Here is a 21,827-nt window from a genome sequence, read left to right as displayed (position 1 = left end):
TAATGTTCAGTAACGATTCAACGTCGAACGCTGAGAAGACAGAATTTCCTGAAAATACATTAAACTCACTATAAGCTATAAGACTATCAATCGATGGGATATCATCCCAGAAAACTTTTTAACGGAAGTGCTGACAAATAGTTCAACGACATGAGAAAACATGGATTTTTGTCAAAAAATGGTAAAAACTTTTTTGATTAACCATATAAAGAACTTCAACAATTGTTGTTTTTTATATCAAAGGGAATGATGTTTCTATTTGGAAGAATGGATGTTCCGAAGAAGTGCAAATCAGTTCAAAAATTAAGATTAACCTAAAATACCTAATTCAGATATACCAAGTGATGTATGTAGGTATTCAATTTTGGCAGGTATTGTTCGCCTTGCATAAAAAAGTCGATGTAAAATTTAAGTTTTCTTTCAATTTTCAGATTTGATTTTGTCGAAAATTGTTTATGAGATATGCTCTGCTATTTTTAAATTAATTTTATTTTGAGTGCGGCCCGCCACAAGAATTTCAAATTCAAAAGGCCCGGGGGTTCAAAAGGTTTCTCACCTCTGCTTTCGAGTAAAATTTCACTTTGAAACACCTCACGTGCCAGTTAAGATTTGAAGATTCGTTAAGGCCGATGAATCATTGAATGAATGAAGTAAAAATTTGCTTAATTTTTTAAATTTTCAGTTTCAGTTACATTTCAAGGTTTCAAAGCTAAAACTGAAACCGAATTTTCTTATGCTAATATTAAAAACTTAATATCAAGCCCTGTAAGAGATATTATTGATTTTCTACCATGAGAATTCAAAATTCATCAAGTATTTCCTGAGGTTGAGGGTTGAAAATTTGTTACAAATGATTTAAATTTCTCGGTATCGATATAATACCCTAAGTCAACGAAACCAGTTTCTATCGCCGGCGTGCGAAATTTAATCCCAAAGCTAAGCCGATGTCCATTGATTGATAAATCAACGTAATCGGGGATAAGTTGATTATCTACTTGCACCTTGGCTTGAACGCAAACTTGCAATATTACTCAATCGAAAAAACAAACAAACAACAAATCCCATCCACCCCACCCAATAAACACCCTCAAACCCTGAGCACCTACCTCTTGCTTGGAGAGAATGTTCCGTTTGCTCTGCGTCTGTTTAGAATATGGGGCTGGCGGATTGAAATCACCGGTCGTGTAATGCTGCTTACGTTTCGTTGAAAAGGCGTCCATGCGGTTTTATCCGATTACTACCCGGAACAATGAAATGAATCTGGAATTAGTGAGAAAAAGAGAGAATCGATCAATGATTGGAATCTACGGTTGATGTCAATTCGAAAAGAAGTTTGAACTATTGGGATTCGAAAAAAATTGAAATATTTTACCTAACAAACTTTCATAACAAATTGGTCAATTGAGATGATCAAGGAACATTGTTGTTTGTACGAGTCATCTGATGTTCCAAATCGTCTCACCATGGATCATGTCTAATTGATAGCAAACAACCATATACCATACCCAGTATTGCCGAAGGCAATTGATCTATGATACCGACCATTGAAGATCAATTGTTTAATTATCTCTAGCCAGTCCTACGTGCTTACTACACATTGACTACCTCAATGGATGCGACCTTAAACCAACTCAACGTCACAACGATGTTGTAGTAAGTATAAACTAACATAATTTCTTTTTCGGTAGTTTCATTTCGGTAAGAGCTTTCCATTAGACCGAGTAATAAATAGCAATTGCTCTTCCCCCGTTTACATTATCAGTTCTCTTCACCAATAACCGGAGAACATACATTCCAATAAACACAACCCAGCATCCCTCCAGCCAGTCAGCGAGCGAACGCTATATTTAGAACCCTGTGATTGTCATACACCTGTAGGCTCCTACACGTATCTACACACATTTATAGAGCAGGGTGCATCATCCACCGCTGAAATTCGTTTCCGGCGGAAGTGGATTCGGGAAAAATGATGGCGCGGCGATTCGATCCTAAAAGCACCCGAACGTTATCCGGCCCAGGTTGCTTGCATCCTTCTCTTCAATGAGCTGCATCCTTCAATACATGTATGTATGAACGTGGAGGCCGAGGTTATTATTAAAATGACATCGCTGGAGGCACAACAGCCTGGTGACAAAGATAGCCAAATAAGCTCTTCAACGAAATTCTTGGAAAACGAGCTTATATTTAGACGTTCTACTTTTCAAGTTGAACACTAAACAGTCAGTGATTGATAGGGAAAAGAAAAATTTCAAGCACAACATTTTGAATCAAACTTTTATTTCCTTTTATCATAAACAGGAAAACCCATGCGATGAATTCTAAATGATAAATTATAATACCAATAACCTAAACAAGTGTAAAATGATAATTTCCTACCATTAAAAAAAACCCTCCAAACCTGTTCGGGTCAATATGACCCGAAGCACATATTCAAAACATCTTAAATAATCACCATCATTCCAATATACTGAAGCACTGAGATATTTTAGAGACCAAGTATGTTCTATGAAAACAATAAACAAATTAACGAAAAATGAACTAAAATGTGAGCTTAGAATTGAGACATGAGATAAAGCGAAGCAAAGATGAAGTTGGATGTCTTTGTTTTAAGTACGACTTTTTTTTCTACCGGAAATCCGGGATACGTTCATCGAACTCTTACTCATTTATACATCGTCGGATAGATGTGATGACAATTCCAAAAATCAAAGAAACCCTTTAATACAGCAAAGCTGTCAGAAATTATGAGCAATTCAAAAATAAAAAAAATTTTGAGACTTTTTTTTTATACGGAACCTAATACAGACAGCCTGGTAAAACAAATTTACTTAATTTTGAAATGTTGAGAAACTAAAATAAACTAGGTACCTACACAATGACTACCTATCATCAAAATCGCGTCCACAGGAACGACAACAAACTATTTACAAGTCAAATTTCCCCGAAACGGATATTTAGCGAACAGCTTAGGAAGGATAAAATAACAAAATGAGTTGTTGAAGACAGAAGCTTGGATAATTTATAAAGTCTAAAGATTAACAAAAGACGGGGGAAATTGAAAAAAATATTCAATCGAATCAAAAGATTTTTTATTTTTTTTTATCTTTTTTTCATTCACTTAGGAAAAAGGTGCATTGTACCGTCTTTCTTTTTTACCTAGAAAAGAGGTTAATTTACCTTTGCGATTCGCTGGGCAAAAACGAACATCCTACTGGTTGCCCATTCAATGTCTAAAAAGTTTTTTTCTCTTCGCCTGTTCAAATGTGTTCTGGGAAGTAATCAAATTACATGAAACAAAGGCATAAGTACATTTGAATTTTAATTTGAATTTTTCATTACCTATGTGTTTAATGTTTTGGGAATCTTTGTATCAATAATATATAGTTTCATGATGAGAACTCACACAAAAACTTGATCTTGTTGCGATGTGAGTTTAACCTCGATGAGGTAAAAGTTACCTATTTGGATTGATTAAGCTTTCACCTTTTTATCTCGGTAAATTTTACCTTTTTATCATTTTACGTGTGCTCTACCATTAAGATCCTGTTTCTAAGGCTTGCTTCATTGAGAATTGGAACAATCTTTTGCTCATATTGTGGCGCTCCTGGTGGACAGATTTGGAAGTTCTTGGCGCCCACGTGTCGGGAATTTTGTCAGCTTCACGTATGCTTTTCCGCATATCGAATGTAGGTACTTTGTAAACAATCAATATAAAAGCCGAAAGAAGGGAAAAAATTATGCACAGTTATTTTGAAAATCCATTGTGGTCTGCATCGAGGCTAGCTAGCTGAAATTGCCCAGAAATACCGTATGACGCGATTTCATACGGTATAAGGAAATATTGAAGGTGATTCGAAAACTTCAAGCTAATCGTCGGAGTTAAACTGTCGACCGGAAACTGCGTAGTAAGATTTTGAAGATAATATACCCACTCGAGACGGATTGCACACCGTGTGTGCAATGGAAATAGTTTGAACTTTTTCATGATTTTGAATAAATTGAATTAGTGGACTAATTTTCATGGTTCTCTAACCAATAGAATCTATAAAGGATAGATAAACGTTACTTTGCATTGGTTTCACTGTGTATGAAAATGTCTTCAAAATATTTGGGGATGAAAATTACTTATAAAATAAGGCCGCGCAGACAGGGTTTCGTTTCGTCGCTACAGACAACAGGTCATTTGCTTGTTATTTGTGTTGTTTTTGTGGAAGTGTGCGTCGGTGGTTATTTAGGCTATAGTGAGGGGATAATAACTTAAATTGATATGCATCTAGGACCAGTATAGAGTTTTTATGAATTCCGTCTTATTAAGTCCAACTTTTAAATTCATAACCTTTCGAGCGTGCTGTTGGGTTCTACAGCCCTTGTCGGGGAATTTTTAGTTAATTCTACTTTCACAAAGGTGAAATCTGTATCTTATAGTTGAAAATATTATTAAACGAATTATTAATTTGCTGATAATACCATCATCGTTATTTAATTTTATTATTAAATATTCAAACATGAATTTCTAATAAATTTTAATTTAATATTTCAGTTAAATTTTTGAAATTTTAACGTTCCGTTCGATGTGCGTTCATGAAATGATGGGCAAACTTTGTAGTTTTAAGTAGTTTTTAATTTATTATTTTATTAGGCTATCATTAGGATCAACATGTGATCCGTTGATGTTTTACACAAATAAACAAATCACCCTCTTTTCAAACGAGGTTGCCGAAATCACAGAATAATCTATAATTCCACAGAGATTCGTCCAAATTTTCATCACAGTCACGGAACACAGATTTTTGGAAATATTCATTGATTTCACAGATTTGTTAAATTTTGTACCTACGTATTTGAGAAAAATGTTAACATAAGTTTTGAATTTTTGTTTTGTTTAGGAAAGTCATGATAATGATTTTGGGGCTTTTTCCATCACACTATTTCTTGGTTAAATCACAGAAAATCGGATTTGTTTTTGCAAAAACACACATTTTTTCGGCAACCTTGCTTTCAACATTAAAAAATTGGACAGCTTCAAAAGTTCCCGGTTAGATAAAAATCCACAGAGGAGGAAAAAAATCAGGTTAAAACCGATAAAATTGAAAAAAAAACATAAACCACAAAAGTAAACACATTCTCATTGTAAAAAGTTAAGAATAAACTAATTGTTGGTTTAAACCACATTACATGATATTCTTTGCATTATATTTTTTCCTTTATAAAAAGAACAAAAATTGAAACGAATGATGAACATGTTCAATATGGTGTATTATTATCTTCTACCCATTGTGCAATTCGGCTATTGGAAATAATTTTATTTCGAGGAGAGGACTGCATATAATAAAAATTGATCGAATCAAAGAATAGAAATGTATCACTCCTGGGGGACGCGTTCGAAAAAAGTCGCCGTCTTGAATGGGTTAAGAGAAATTCCTATCTATCGGACCGAGATTTGGCCAGAAAAAAAGATGACCAAACGTTCTGTTTTCTACAACGGACTGAAGATGTATAATAATCTGCCGCTGAACATCAAAGACAGTTCGAACTTAAATGTCTTTAAGAAACTGACAATACAATACGTCAAACAGTCAATCTGAAACAATGACCAATCCTAAAAAGGATCATATGGATGTGATGAAGATCTGAAGAAGTATCAGATAAAAAAAATGTACGGTGATGGACATACGCGGGAGTAAGACAAACAAGTCGTACAGGAATTGATCAAATAATGTAAACATAATTATCCAGAGGATAACTAGTCCCTCCCACTCCTAAAGAAGCGTATGGGGTGGAGGAAGGACCCGAATGGGCCTGTGGGACCATCACAAAAAAAAAGAAAAAGAAAAAACTGGGCAATCATGAAGAGGAGACTCAAAGCAAAGGGAAAGGTTGTCAAAGACATCAATCTGATAACTAGAACGAATATCTAAAACGGCTAGCTAAAACTATGGTCGAAGAAAGTGTGCGCCGCCAATGAGCCGTGTTACAGGAAAAAAATCGAAATTCTTCTAATTCCTTCGAAACCGTGATAAATAATTATTGATAACCTGAAGATAACTTGAAAGTTAATGTTTATAAACAAATTTCAAATCAAGGATTAAATAGAAATAAACAAAAATAAATTTTAATATTAATGTTGTGCTACAAAAAAGTGACTAAGAGTTACTAACTACAAACTGATAAGAAGCTTAGATTAGGAATACCATACGTACTCTTTTAAGAGTACATGTACTCTTTTTCGATCGAGAAATGGGCGTACTCTTCTTTTTGTAAAATTTTACCAAATGTACTCTTTTTTTGTTGGAAGACATTTGATCAGCAAAACCAACGTATTCCTTCCATTTTATGAAGTTTTTTCACGTCTTATGCAAAAACTATGAAAGGAATACAGCTTACAACAAATTACTTTTACATTTTGTTATAATAATCATACACTTTTGGTCGTTGTAAACAGTGAGCGCGATAAGCGCCTTTGAGTATGCAAACAGTAATCAATATGCAAAAGAATTAGGTATCTATAGCACAAGAATATTTTAAAAGAAAATTTATTGAGTAAGTTAGTAAATAGATAAGTAAGTCACATAACCTCCAAGACATTAACAGTATTCTATTAAATTGAAATATCTCGGTGCCACCTCAGATAACACGAAATATAAACCCCGCTTTAGCTATTAATTGGACGTTTTTGGCAAGTTTAAAATCTAAACTTGCCAGAAACGTCTATTAAATTGAAAAATAAAACCATGTTAGAACCGAGCTATGCGCCTGAATGATATTCAATACCAGAGCAAAAGGATAGGGTTTGTCAATGTATTTCGTTCAAACCGAGGTTTCACTTATCCGAGGTGGTCCCTCTCCTGGCTACCTCAAGTAAGCGGGGTTCTATTGCACATGTTTTTGCATACCATCCGGGCGCCAAGATCTAAAAATATTTGGATCTTGTGTCAACCTGATGACTAGGATAACTCGCAAGCTTAGAAAACTGGAGTTTGGATAAGCGGGTTCTACTTATTAACGTTTTTCCTGACTTTACGGACAAATGATCTCAATGTACTCTTTTGGGTGTCACGGGATATGGTAACCCTAGTTTAGATGAATGGGGGTATAATTCAATCCTATGTATAAAAATGGAGGCGTTTTCTTTGTAACAAAATCACGTATAGACAGACAGGCTATGGGAATAAAGGGAAATTTGTACCGTATTTGTTTTCTCCCCTCAATCAGTGTTCCACCGTATCCGACAAAAACAAACACAAATCGTCGCCAGTGTATTGCTACCTCACTCACTCACACGCTCTCTCGCAACACTGACAAAATTTTCGGGGCACTACCGCCCGATGGCAGTGCAACACCAGGTCAAAACCAGCGCAACACCGTCCGAATAAACAAACAGTTTGACAGCACCTAGTGGTGCACCAGTGCAACACTAGTGCAACACTCGGCATAAACAAATACGGTATAGGTATCTGAGAGTTTTTCGAGTCAGAGATGATTTGCACAATATTTTCAAAAATTTTATTTTTTATTGAAAAGAGGCCCCCGTACAAAATTAACTTTAAATTTGATACAATTCGAATAATTATAAGTCGATTTTCATAAAAATTTATTCACGAGCACGAAGAAGTTGAGGACGTGTGAATGAAGTTAAACATTTATAACGGTTTATAAATTTAAAGGTAAAAGGAAGCTGGTTAATTATAATATTTAAATACAGAATTTTTATGAATAGGCATCGTACCAAGATTACCGATTTCCTGTGACTTGAAATATTTGATTTTGACTTAAAAGTCATAATAAAAACCTATTTCAAAATTCTTATTTCTGAATTCTATATATGTTTTCTTATTGAGTTATCGATATTCGAGTCGAAATTCTTTTCTCTATTCGGATTCTTATTTTAGAACTGAACTAAATAGCTACGGAATTTCAAATCTTAAAATCAATATCACTGTATTGGCAAAAATGCGCTGCGCCAAAGTGAACTGAGAGCCACTTTAAAGGAAAAAATAAAAAGCACGTTTTACTTAAGAAAATTTGTTTTGTACGGAATGATCTGCATTTGGTTCGGTTTTCCTATTTGAAACTGTTCTTCGGCTCTGTATGAACTGAAAACTAATTATTTTAATTATGAATTACGCTCTAGTGGCCAAAAACTTCGTCAGCATTTGTATAAATTTTCGTTAGGCCAGACTAAACTGAATCCTTTGAATTTCGTTTTCCATTTCTCCTAGTGGATTGGAGGGATTTTTAACTTCTAATGATAATATAAGCTTATTTTCGTAGCTCACCATCGTTTAGAACACTACCAGTAAGTTGAATCTAAAATATTTCCCATTTAGAAAGTGTGTGAAATTTGTATGGCTCGGTTCACTCTAGCTCAACGAAAAATGCAATTTTTCCAGCATCATTAAGGGACATCAAATTTAGATTGCTTTTTGCGTGTTGGTCGCAACATACGGTACCGAGGAGGTGTGTCTATTCTGATCAATGAAAATATAAGCTCTCAACTCGTTCATTGTGAAAATTCTGATGATTCTGATTTCCTAGTTGTAAAACTACCAGAATTTAGTATGAATATCGTTGGCATTTATAATCCAGGACGATATGTATTCATAAGCAAATTGGATACCTTGCTATCTTGCTTCCCCAATAGTATTGTAATTGGAGATTTTAATCTAAATCTATTGAATCCTGTTTATCGACTCGTTTTAGACTATACCAATACGATTGGAAGCAATGGATTTTCAATTCTAAACCAAATAAATGAATCTTCTGCGACACGCGAATCAAATACAATCAAAACTATCATCGATCATGTTTTAACAGATCTTCTTGAAAAAGCATACCAGTTAACTTTAATTAACATAGACCCCGACCTTTCGGACCATAAAAGTATAATACTCTCTGTAAAAGATTTGAACAACGTCAGCAAAAATAAATCCAATGTCTTCACTAAGACAGTTTTAGAACACGATAAAATTAACAGCGATGATCTGAACGTAGATCATGTTTGTAATTTTAATGAACTATCCTCACATTACAAATCACTGATTGATCGAAATACTAGGAAAATTAATATAAAATCTAAACGATCTTTTAAAAAACCTTATCTCAATCAACAAATCTTGAAACTTATTGAAAAGAAACGTGAACTTTATCATCTCTCAAAGCGTAATCCAGCTTTCACTGAAAATTATAAACAAATTAGAAATCAGTTGTCAAGGTCCATAAAAGATCTTAAAAAGAACTATTATGCGACACAAATTGATACCAATATAAATGATCCTCGGAAACTGTGGCAAAACATTAATCAACTGATCTTTAACAAAACCTCAAATGAAAGAAACTTGATTCCAACAGAAATTGAGGAGAATGAACTTATGATTAAAGAACCTAAAGAAGTATGTGAATCATTCAATAATTACTACATTAATGTATGCCAAACTGTACTGAATGATTGGAATGCGTCAATCCCTGATCTTCTACAGCCACAAATAAGATTCTCATTTTCGAACGTGTCTAGTGAAAATGTCAGCACCTTCATTCATAAATTGAAACACAATTCTGCCTCGGGAATAGATGGTATTTCACCAAGATTCTTACTTAAATATGAATCATATTTTCTTGAAAAATACACGGAACTCATTAATCAATCAATCGATGTTGGGCGATTTCCAGATTCACTTAAAGTCGCGAAAGTTATACCCGTTTACAAATCGGGTGCAAGAAATCTAATGAGTAACTACAGACCAATATCTATTCTGAATTCACTTTCGAAGCCGTTTGAAAAAATTTTGTTTGAACAAATTCAATGTTTTTGCCAAAACAATCAAACAATTAATCGAAACCAATTTGGATTTGTTCCTAAATCAAATACTTTAACTGCAGTTGCAAAATTAATCAACGATATAACTGTGAATCTTGATTCTAAAAAAATCGTATCCTGTGTTTTCATAGACCTCAGCAAAGCATTTGATTGCGTTCATCATCCAATTTTATTACAAAAACTCAAAGAAATTGGTTTTGATAACACTGCATTATCACTGATGGAATCGTATTTGTCCAATCGAACTCAAGCAGTTCACATAGGATCAAATTATAGCTCTCACAAAGTAATAAAATATGGTGTACCTCAAGGTTCCGTCCTTGGACCATTGCTATTTAATATTTATATTAATGATATATTTCAAACACCGCTTTTCGGAAAACTGAAAATGTACGCAGATGATGCCACTCTACTTTATGCAACCGATGATTCGATGAATTTGAAGACATTAATTGAACGGGACATAAAATTACTGTCCGAATACTTCTCTAAAAATCATTTGTCGATGAATCTAAAGAAAACTAAACTTAAGGTGTTTTCCTTAAGAGGTCACTCTAGAACATTGACATTGTCAATAAATGAAACGCAGATTCAACAAATCTCTGAAATAAAATATCTTGGTTTATACATTGACGAACATCTGAAATGGGACGCTCATATAAGCCATATTTGCAAAAAAATAACTCCCTCATGCTTGTGTACAATCCCACCTGATCTACATGAATTCCATTTGGGGCTATGCAGCTGAAACACGCTTGCAACGCCTTAAGATTCTTCAAAACAAAGCTCTCAAATATGTTAAAAATTTGCCTACCTTATTTTCCACTAGATTACTATACAGTCAAAAACTATTACCTTTGGAAATGCTTAACAAATTTGAAACCTTAACTTTCTTTTTCAAAATCTCAAGAAACCTACTGAAATCGAACCTTGAACTCATTTATATAAATAACATTCACAATAGAAATACGAGAAGCGCTGAAAACATTAATTTCTTTTTGCTTAGAGCAAGAACACACTTCGCACAAAAATAACCTTAAGATTTTTCTCTTCAACGCATCTTAAACTTATTCAGCTTAGTGGTACTGATCCACCTTGACGAAGCCTTACGGTACAAAGATAGTTTGGTTAGTCGGGGGATTGGTTATCTCTTCGCTTCGCAATCATAAAAAACTTTAATTCTTTCATAGCACTCCCAAGACAATCTCCTAAAGCAATGCGACGTAGGCGCGGTAAAACCTACTTATATGGACTCTTGGGAGCAAAATGGGATAGGAAATTATCCCCTAGCTTTGCAATCCTCAAACCTTACCAATATCCTTCCTTAGCTCATCCTATTCCTAGTAGCAAAGTATGACTTTGAAGTTTACCTGCCGGAACACCAACAAATCCACCCCTCGAAGAAGTCATAGGGGTCAAGTGTTAATCACGTGCACATCTGTATCGCCGGCTTCAGCAGTCGACAACAGTCTTCAGACTAATCCAACTGCTACAAAATTGTTAACCCTCATCCGCATTAGATTTCATTACCCTAATGAGCACTTGTGGTGTCAATTTGACACCACAAGCTCAAATCGTTATAACTTTTGGCGTGTTAGACCTATTTGAACAAAACTTACATCAAAAGAAACCTTGTAACGTCAGTAAAATATGTTTAGAACATTATATACCGCAAAAGTTACAAGTTTTCTCGTTATTCAGCATGAAAGAAAAAAAATCCGAAAAAACATGCCTCAACTCTCCGAGTAGGTACGGTGGGTGGTGATTCGAGCAGAGAGCGAAGCCGACAGACGAAATAACGATGCGTGTCGTGCATTTCTTCGTCTGTCGGCTTCGCTCTCTGACCAAATCACCACCCACCGTACCTACTCGGAGAGCAAACAAACACGTTTTGCTGGACGCGGTGCTTGTAGTTCTAGAAATTCAGGAATGATTTTACGTTTATAATTTTAATATTTTTGGGAAATCTCACAGCGAGATTTGTTGCACCTCACTAGAGTGTAGATTAAATTAGCTTTCCAATGAATATACTTTTGATTGGTCCAAACAAAGTAAAAGCACTGAAAATCCGGGTACAACCTGACGGTGGACCACAAAAACAGATGAAATTTCAATTTGTAAAAAAAATTGCGCAAAGTAGTGAACTTTGAAAAATTCCAGTAATTTCAATTTTTGTTGCATCTCAAATCTAAAGACAGCAAAATGTTAGAATTTTAATAAAGTTTGTTGTCATATTTTTTCTAAAACTCTACCATCGCTCAAACAGTATTTACTAGCAATCGAATGAAACGTAGGTTTTCTAGACCAGTTTTTTGAACTTTTTGTGACCATTTCATTAAAAAAAATTTAAAAAAATATTTCTTGTCTTCATGATGTAGGCATTAACTTCAGCTTTCATATGCATAAGACAAATATTTTTTTGGACGTGCAATATATGAACTACAGCAGTTTTCGTGAGGCATGTTTTTTCGGATTTTTTTCTTTCATGCTGAATAACGAGAAAACTTGTAACTTTAGCTGTATATAATGTTCTAAGCATATTTTACTGACATTACAAGGTTTCTATTGATATAAGTTTTTTATGAAGTTCATAATAATTCAAACGACTTAAATAGATTTTACTTTTGTGGTGTCAAAATGACACCAAAAGTCGGAAAAGGGAGTTTTTTTGTCCAGGCTTCCAGGGTTCGTCCATAAAAAAAAAGTAAAGATGCAATATTGAAGAACTTTTGAATTCATTTAGGGTCCCCGAAGAAATTTTTGTATTTTGAAGCTTCTGAAAAAAGTTACAAGCCTTCAAACTTGCAATGGTGTCAAAATGACACCCTAATGCGGATGAGGGTTAATAAATAAATAAAAAAAAAATTACAAACTGTTTGGGGCTTATTGCATACTCAAAGGCGCTTATCGCGCTCACTGTTGATTATGACTAGAAGATGCCTTTATAAAAACTGGATATTTCGGTAAGTTGTTGTTTGCTCATTTCTTTCGTAATCCCTTTATAAAATGTGGAACACAAACTTGATTGACTTGAAGAAATAAGTTCGTTCTTCTGATAAAATTTCTTTCACAAAATAGAGTACATTTCGTGAAATTTCACAAAAAGAATAGTACGCCTTTTTTCCGATCGAAATAGGTGTTCTCATAAATCATTCTAATTGATGCGTGTGTGATACGCACATTTAGAGATATATTCTGAATCTAATTGAAATCGATTAAATAGTAACATAGATAATAACAAAGCATTAAAGGGCTTAATTAGAAGGTAATCCAAAACCAATCCTTCAAACAAATACGGAAATTCCTCCGTAAGCAACTTTGTGGCATTGTTAAACCTTTTCGAACCGGCCTTGCGATGGTTATAATCAACTCTCAGATTGAGCATTCCGGTCGATGGGGGTCTCGCGGTCGATAACAAAACAATAAAGAAATCTATCATCACCCCAGATAACAGAATTGCTTGCGTAGAAACCCGTTTGTAACAATTTCCTTAAAAAAAAAATTATTCATATCGCAGATATTGTTCCGGAATCAAGCTCCAAGGATACGGAAAACAATTTAAAAATTTGTGCAACTACAAAATTTACTGGAACATGCAGTTGGTGTCTGCATCTGCACTCGCCTTTTTGTTTGTAGCTCCACTTAACTAGCACACACCGCAGCCTGCACAGCACATTGGTCCGTGTTCGTGACCTAGGCCACATTTTGCTTCATTGTGCAGCAGCGCACCCTATATCAAAAGAACCGAGAGCAAAAAAAATGGAGGTTGGTAGGTATCTCCCATTGGACACGTGCATCGCTGCTGGGAGAGAGCAAAGCTTTGCCATTTTGTGGTGTGGTCATGGTCCTGCCCGAGGCTTGTAGAACACTGAGCAGCAAATCCGACGAGCCCAGAATAGAGAAGCATAGGGTCTGTAGGTATGAATATTGCACGGGTGGGGTTGCTCTAAGGTTCACTTTTGCGCTCGTTGTTTTGGGGATCTGTGTCTTCTAGTGTGGAATTGGAAGTGGGAATGGAGATGAGGTAAGTTTCGTGCTATCCCTGAAAAATGCAGCTGTTGTTCCAATTTGGGAACGTGTTGCTTATCTACCCAGTCCGATAGTTTGTTATTGTGCAATGGCGCTATACTGGTGATGCGATTGCATTACCCTATATTTTATTTATTGTAAACGGGAATAAACGTAAATCAATGAAGACAAAAAGGGTAATTTACATTCCGTAGAGCCAAATTGCCATATGCTCGTCCCTGTTGACTGAAACTTATGTGCCTAAAATTGATATCGCATATCAATTGCTGAACAGTTTTCCAAAATTTCAATTAGTTTAATCTTTCAGGTGTTTTTTCTTCTAGAATTCTTCGATTGTCATTGTTATAGGACGGTAGGTACATATATGTATTTTTCTGAAGCAATCAAATCGGCACCGAAGTCTAATGATGTAAAATACTCTGGCTGGATTGGTGCTTACACCAATATAAGTCGAAAGATAAGATCTGGTGGTACGTAAACTCTCGTGCTAAATATTTAGTCACATGGAAACCAGCGTGGGGAAGCGAAATGTGAACTTGTATCGTTATCAACTTTTCCACTCAGTTACCAGAGGAATGCGTGAATTGAATTGTTATCTATAGCGATTTCCGACATCGTTACCTTCTGAGTGTCTAGGTTAACAAACCTCGCATTTGTTACAGACAATTCCAAACTAGTCAATCCAAATAAATTTTGAACAATTTTCGCGACCGATATTGCGGTCGGAAACATTGTCAGATCCATAGGGGAGAATGAGGATACTTGATCCCTGGGGATACTTGATTCCTTAGCTATATCTCGAAACTGGAATGTCTTACAAAGACCAAATGTTCTTGAAAAATGTGCCAAAATGAGCAAAATAACAATGCTTGTAGTTTAAAAAATTTTAACAAAATAATTGTTTGAGTAATTGAACTTTGTTTGAAAAATTTCACAAAATGTAACTTGAAGATCTTTTTTCATCACTTTAAAATGTTCCTTACATGGGAAAATTATAAAAAAAATATTTGTTCCAATGTATCAATCGTTCGAACGTAAAATGAACTTCATAATGCCATATTTTCAAAGCAATGGAAAACTCTCAATTTTTTTCAGAAAAAGTTTTCTAAAATGTTGATTATGGGTACAATTGATCTCCTAGAGTTGGGTACAATTGATCCCCCTTCCAAACGGCATATTCTTCTTCTGAATTGATCGTTATGATTGCTGATTACGAAATTACTAATATTTATCCAAAAACTAATATTTATCAAACAATTGTCTGAAGAAAAGAGCAAAAATAATTAATTTTCTCTTAATTATAAAAAATAGCGCCTTTAAGTATGCAATGTTATTAGCGTTGAGACAAAGTTATAGAATTTTCTTCTTATGTCTGTTATAAGTTGTGAAATGAGACAAACATGACCAAAATAGTCAATTTACATTCTATCTTGGGGTTTTGTTTGATTTTTATACAAGGATTAGGGCTTCCTGAATAAAAGATCAAGTCTCCTTCAATAGGGGATCAAATCTCCCCTAACTTCAGAAAAATCGCAATTTTTTTACTCCCACGAAAATGCTTCTAGTTCATCAACGGGTTCAAGTATCGTTCTAGTTTTTGGAGCATAGAAACTTGAAGTTACAAGCTGTCAGAAAATGTCAAAGACGGCGAGTTGCTAAATTTTTACAAAAAGATATGGTGAAAATAAGAAAAGGGGATCAAGTATCCCCACTCTCCCCTACACAAAACTTGATGAATTGTTGTGGCATCCTCGGGTCGGCAATAAGTTCCATGTGGTTGGGAGTAGTTTGGATTTAGGTATGTATCTATGTGTATGCTGCACGTGTGTAAACCGTGAGTGCGGAAGTGATCCGAACAACAACATAGTGCACAACATGAACATACCGGATTGTTGTGGTCTGTCGCATGTCATCTTTTGCAACGTTTGCTTGCCGAAATAGGTTAATCGAGTTGACAACGTTTAGATCGGATCAAAAAGTGATGAAAATTTAAGATTAATTAAAGATAATAAAGCTACAGAACATTAATATTCTTTCAAAAGCGTAGAGCGTCTTTGTTCGAGATATTTTTTATAGTTTATGTTACGGAATAAAAGTATTTAATAATATGAAAACGCCATTGAACTGCTTAATTTAGCTGTATAATTTTTAAAATCGTCATTTGGATTTTAAAAATATTTTTAATAATCGACTTAAGTATTTTAACGTCACGTAAATGCTAGTGTTGTTATTTGTGCTTGGTGAGCCGCTCTTAAAAAAGTAAACTTTTTTGGTTATGCGAATAATATAAAAAAAATGGGTGAATTTAAGCGTTTTTGAAAAGAGATAAGTGTCTCTGATTCCTTTATATAATTTGTTTATTTGAAAGGGTAGCACTGATCATACTGACATGACACTTAGAACACACATTTTTTTCGTCAAATTTAGCAGGTTCGCAATATCGACGGTAGGTGGCGAACTTACCATTTTTTCCGATACAAATGCTCTGTAGAAAAAATGTACCTATTTAGCCCGATTTTATCGTCTGTATTGCCTGTTTTTTTCGAAAGTTGGGTGGCATTTTCTAACTGGTATAGCATTTCTTCAAATCGATCGATGCGCACTCTGGAATCGATATTGCGTACTGTTGGAAAAATTATCAACAAACGAAATCGAGAGTCCAGTCAGTATGGTCAGTGAGGGTAGCGTGGGCAATACCGATTGGGCAGCCTTTAGTATTGGCTGAATGGATAGCTTTGTCTTAAAATATGTTAAAAGAACTAAGATTTCTGGTTTTCTGCATATGAAAATTATCAGTCGATAGAGCAAAATTCGAGAAACACACTTTAGTTGTCTGAGTTGAGCAAATTTCAAAATATATTTCGGAATGGAAACTTTTCAGTTAATCAAAGGTGTGGAGATTAAAATATTGAAATTTGAAATTTGCATGGAATAATTATTTGATGCAGTTTTATTTTGAATTTTTTTTTAAAATGGACATAAGAGAAAACGATTGTTACATTTCCTGGGGGCATCCATAAATTACGTAACGCTCCTAGGGGGGGGGGGAGGGAGTAAGCTCGAGCGTTACGAATTGTGACATAGGGGGGGAGGTATGCTCATCGTTACGTAACGATTTTTTTCCTTAAAAATTTCAGTTTACTTAATCGCAGCTATTTTGATGTCATGCCATTTTCGCAGAATGATAAACATACCAAAATCTGCTTAAAATTTGTAGGCTTCAACATGATTGAAACTGGTTTGTATTCTTTCCCCTTTAAAGATTCTGAGATAGACTCCGACATTGATTGAATATCCGAATTGAATATCCGTAAAATAACCGTTGGAAAACCGAATATTAGGTTCATTTACTCCTAAGAACTCAGTTCAACCTTAAGACGGAAATTTTACTATTTTTTTCTCAATTGATTTAAAAAAAAATTCAATTTTGATTATTCCGACGAATACTACTAAGTGAAATATATTTTGCATAACAAGTTATACTTTTTTAACAAACTAAAGTAAACAAGGAAGATCATCAGTGAACAAGCACAGAGCAACTCGGATTAAGACAATCAATTTATTTTATCAAAAAGTTATCATCATTGAGTACTAAGAAGCGATTTGGATGGATATAAATTCCGTTTTGTAAAACGTTGAAAAAATTATGTCAAATTCTTTTTTTGATCTTCGAAAATCAGTATTTAAAAACATTATAAGATAGGGGGGGGGGGAATTATCAGCGTTACGTAATTTTCAAAGGGGGGTACGTCGTAGCGTTACGATTTGTGGCATACGGGGGGGAGGGGGTCAAAAAGCTGCATTTTTGCGTTACGTAATTTATGGATGCCGCCTTAGAAACGAAATAATTCACTTTAATAAGATGTAGGGGAGATAAGGGCATAACAAGCACCCGGGACATAGGAAGCACTTCTCTTTTCTTCAAAAGTATGCGTTTTTTTTAAATAAATTTTCATTAGGAATAGATTCGTACTTCCTATAGTATAAATTTTTCACCAAAAAAGAAATCTCTTTATCATCTTTGCAGACATGTTTAAACAAAAACATCTAGGTTCTCAAGTGACGAAAATATTATAATATTTGAGCACCAGGAAATTCGCTTTTATGACCTTTGAATCATATTGATCTATATTGTACGCACTGCAACATGATGTACACATTGTTCCTCAATTTTCACCATCATTAGTTTTTGATTTTTCACTAAAATTAATTTTAAAACGCGTTTTTACTTTAATTTGATTCGATAATTAATTGAGAACAATTTATCGCGGCACGAAGAGCGTTTTCTTCCGTAGCATCTAGCAGCGAATCCAACTCGAAGTAGTCAACTGAATGATAGAGTTTTAGCTTCACCAGCTAACATCAGACGATTTAGCCTATTGGTAAGATGTCGGAGATGTAATCAGAAGACTCGAGTTCGATTCCTGTTCGAGGAGATTTTTTTTTCATTTGTCATTCATGATCAGGGCCGGATTAAGCCATCGGGGGGCCCGGGGCAATTTCTCTCGGGGGGCCCCTATAATTCGATTTTTTTTCCAAATGCTACCCAGAAAATACAAAACCTTTCAAACGTGTAAAAAACTGGAGATGAGCGCAGTATACTATCTTCCAAAAACCATGTTGTCTGCGTAGAACATAGTTTCTAGTATTTTAAAACAAATAAAAATTGTTAATCAATCATGTGCAAACATTGGTAAAGAGTTTAGAAATTTCTTAGAAATGAAAACTCTGATAAAATTTAATTCTCATTGTTTTTAAAACCCTTATCACCAACTAATATTCTCTAATTTAAAAAAAAAATGACCGGATAGATATTCTAAATGATTTTCATATTATCATTGATCGTTTGGTTTGTGCTTAATCGAGAAATATTTACCTAATGACAATTAGGAAGTACCATGAAGATTTGAAACATAGAAAAAAAAAAATAAAAAAAAACAAACAAATAATTAAATCCACATTCCATAGAGATACAGATATAAGAGTTTAAGAATTCAAATCTTTAAATAACGTTATATTCAGAACCAAAATTCAGTGTTTTAAATCAAGTTTTGAGAAACGAAATATGAATTAAATTAAAAATAAAAATATACAGAGTTACAATCAGAGCAAAAGCAGAAATTACACCAAATATTAATTTCATTCGATACCCTTAAAGCCAAAGGGGTATTAGTGGAAAAATGATCGGTTGAAAAAAAATAAGAATAAAGATTAAATGCTAAAAACACAGAACCAGTTATCATTGAAAAAAATCAGATAAGGAATACAAATGAGTTTAGTACCTTAAACAAAGATTCTGAATTTTCAAAATTCAGAAAAATAATGAAACTGAACTTCAGTAACTGAAGAAACAACACAAGACTTGAAAATCCCGATGAATTGAATCTGGAAAAAGATAAGATTAAGATCATAGAAATATTCATATTAAGAAAATCACTCAATGATACTAGCAACTCAACTATGAGATCGTTTTTATGATAATTTGAGAATGATCATTCGGAAAATGATATACTGAATTCAGGATATTCACTTCAGACGATGATAAAATTTTGGATGAATCAGTTGAAAATGTTCCAATACCAATTTCAAGTCTAAAACAGAAATTGGGATGGAAATTCAATACAGAAACCCTGTACTGTCGATTGGTCCAATTTAAGGAACTACAGTTTTTTAACAAATATTTTACATTCAAAAATAGGGAGGGAAAAGGGTTTAGAATTTAGAAACCAATGCATATTTCAATAATAATGATTTTAATTTTAATAATAATTTTAATAATAATGATTGAATAATTGATATTAACCCGGATACTGCTCGGGTAAAATTCTGAAATGTTTATCATAAAGCGAAATTAGCTGCTATTTTAGTGCAGTAAACCATAACTTGGAAACTCAACGTAACAACAAATATTATTGTTGTGCGAGACGTTTGAATGTAATGAAAATGAAAAATGAAATTTTTTCTTTATTTTACCTGTTCTGTACAGAATATCGTAACTGATATGATTTGATAAAAAAGGAAAATTTGAGGTGTTTTTCCTAATATTTTTCTTATTTTTCCGAATTTGGTTTTGTCCAGAAGATTTTATTATTCTCAGCTCGCAAAATGTGGGAGAGCTTCTTCACTGCTTACTCTAGGGGGCCCCCTTAACTTTGTTAAGACAAAAACTAATCTAGATATTATTTCACGGGGGCTCTTTAGTTTTTATATTTCAAGTTTTCATCCAGATTTTCTAGTTTTGAGTTCTTTTCATGGATTTGTAGTAGTATGATTAAAGTAATGTTAAAACTTCTTTTCCCTCGGGGGGCCCCCTTGTTCAAAGTACCAGAAACATAATATATGAGTGTGTAAATTGTTTGTATTCTGCAAACAGTCATACATTATTTTAGTAAATATTGCTTTGTTTAATTGATATACGCCTCATCGTTTAGTGCAAAATGCATCGCCCATGAATGGTAAATGAATAAAAAAAACCACCTCGAACAGGAATCGAACTCGAGTCTACTGATAACCTCTCCGACGTCTAACCAATAGGCCAAATCGTATGATGAAACAAGCCAAGCTGTAGCTCTATATTCAGTTGACTTCATCGAGTGAATTCCACTGCTTGATTCCACGGCAGAAAACGCCCATCGTATCCCGATTTATGTTGCTTATACTGCCGCAGTATATTACTGATCAGTATATTACTGATCAGTAAATTACTGATTTTCAGCATTCAGCAAAAAAAATTAAAATGCATTTTGAAACGTTTATATTTACTTTTTCAATTATCAACCAGTTAGGAAATAGACTATTTTAGTGTCTGAACATGAAACAATGATGTAGGTCACATATAATATGTGCTGTTTGCTATAGTTAAATAAGCGCAAGCGTCTTCCTTAAGGTGGTCGTTATGCCCTTATCTCCCCTACACTATCAAATTGATATTCTACATGGTTTTATTTCAATAAAAAATCTCGAAATTGCTATAGACAAGAACAATTTGAACTGAAATCGATCCTTTGTGTTTAGTAAACTTTGATAATTACCTCTCATGATCAACACTTATTGATACAAAACGTTTTCACTACTGAAAACATTAAAAATAACGTCATAAAAATTAAATTTTTAGTTTTGAAATTTTATTTTAGCCGTGATAAAATTTAAAAATTAGTTTGTTACTTTGATTTATCGGCCTAGCGGTGAAAAGTGATGTCCTTTTTAGTAGGGACATCTAAAGATTATGAAATTTTTATATAGATGGATAGAAGGTTAGAAGAAATGAAAGATGGTGAAAATGAGCGGGTAGAATTTGTTTAGAAGCATTACCATCACATATCAAATTTTTGTTCCTCACGAGCCTACTACTATGAAGCGGTAGATACAGATAGAGTTGCATCTACCACCACACATTAGTAGGCCAAGCGTGGTCCGCCCCACAAGAGAAAACTTGCAGTGCGGACGAACAAAAAGATGATATGTGATCGCTCAGATAAGCTCCCTTTAACTCAGAAACGCATCTATCGATGTTTAGTCTTCTCAGTTTGTTCTCTTCGCATTTCGTTACATGCGGGGTTTGCATGCGAAACGGTACGGTCGATAGTCTGATAGTGACCTACCACCGATGCTATGATGTCGTGTTTTTATTTCTTTTTGGCCAAAGTTTTTTTTTTTAATTTTATGAAGAGATTGATCACCGTAATTTTTGTTTGTTACTTTGATTTATCGGCCTAGCGGTGAAAAGTGATGTCCTTTTTAGTAGGGACATCTAAAAATTACTGTATTATTATGTATTTGGAATTAAATTACCTTAAACCAAGGATGAGCAAATCGCGAGACGCATACGGCCCTCGAGACATGTTTATGCGGCCCGCGAAGCTGTGTGTATGTATGTATGTATGTTGGTTATCCACCAATGGGTGCACGGATTCTGCCTAAGTATGTGCTCATTCGTGTATATACCTGGCCAGCTGGCAACTGATTGAGCATTCTTATTATATAG

The 21,827-nt window shown here is 34.3% G+C and overlaps 1 protein-coding gene across 7 annotated transcripts in view; it reads right to left on the bottom strand.

Moving 5' to 3' along the window:
• Positions 1-21,827, bottom strand: part of LOC129750864 (uncharacterized) — a 165,054-nt gene that overhangs the window by 46,287 nt on the left and 96,940 nt on the right. For all 7 annotated transcript variants that reach the window (XM_055745977.1, XM_055745982.1, XM_055745980.1 and 4 more), the window contains one exon: positions 1,107-1,260. The gene's annotated coding sequence lies outside the window, so the exon portion shown is untranslated. The remainder of the gene's footprint in view (positions 1-1,106; positions 1,261-21,827) is intronic.

The sequence above is a fragment of the Uranotaenia lowii genome, chromosome 3 (genome assembly GCF_029784155.1).
Source record: "Uranotaenia lowii strain MFRU-FL chromosome 3, ASM2978415v1, whole genome shotgun sequence".
Taxonomy (NCBI): Eukaryota; Metazoa; Arthropoda; class Insecta; order Diptera; family Culicidae; genus Uranotaenia; species Uranotaenia lowii.
This window is presented reverse-complemented; position numbering and strand designations above follow the sequence as displayed.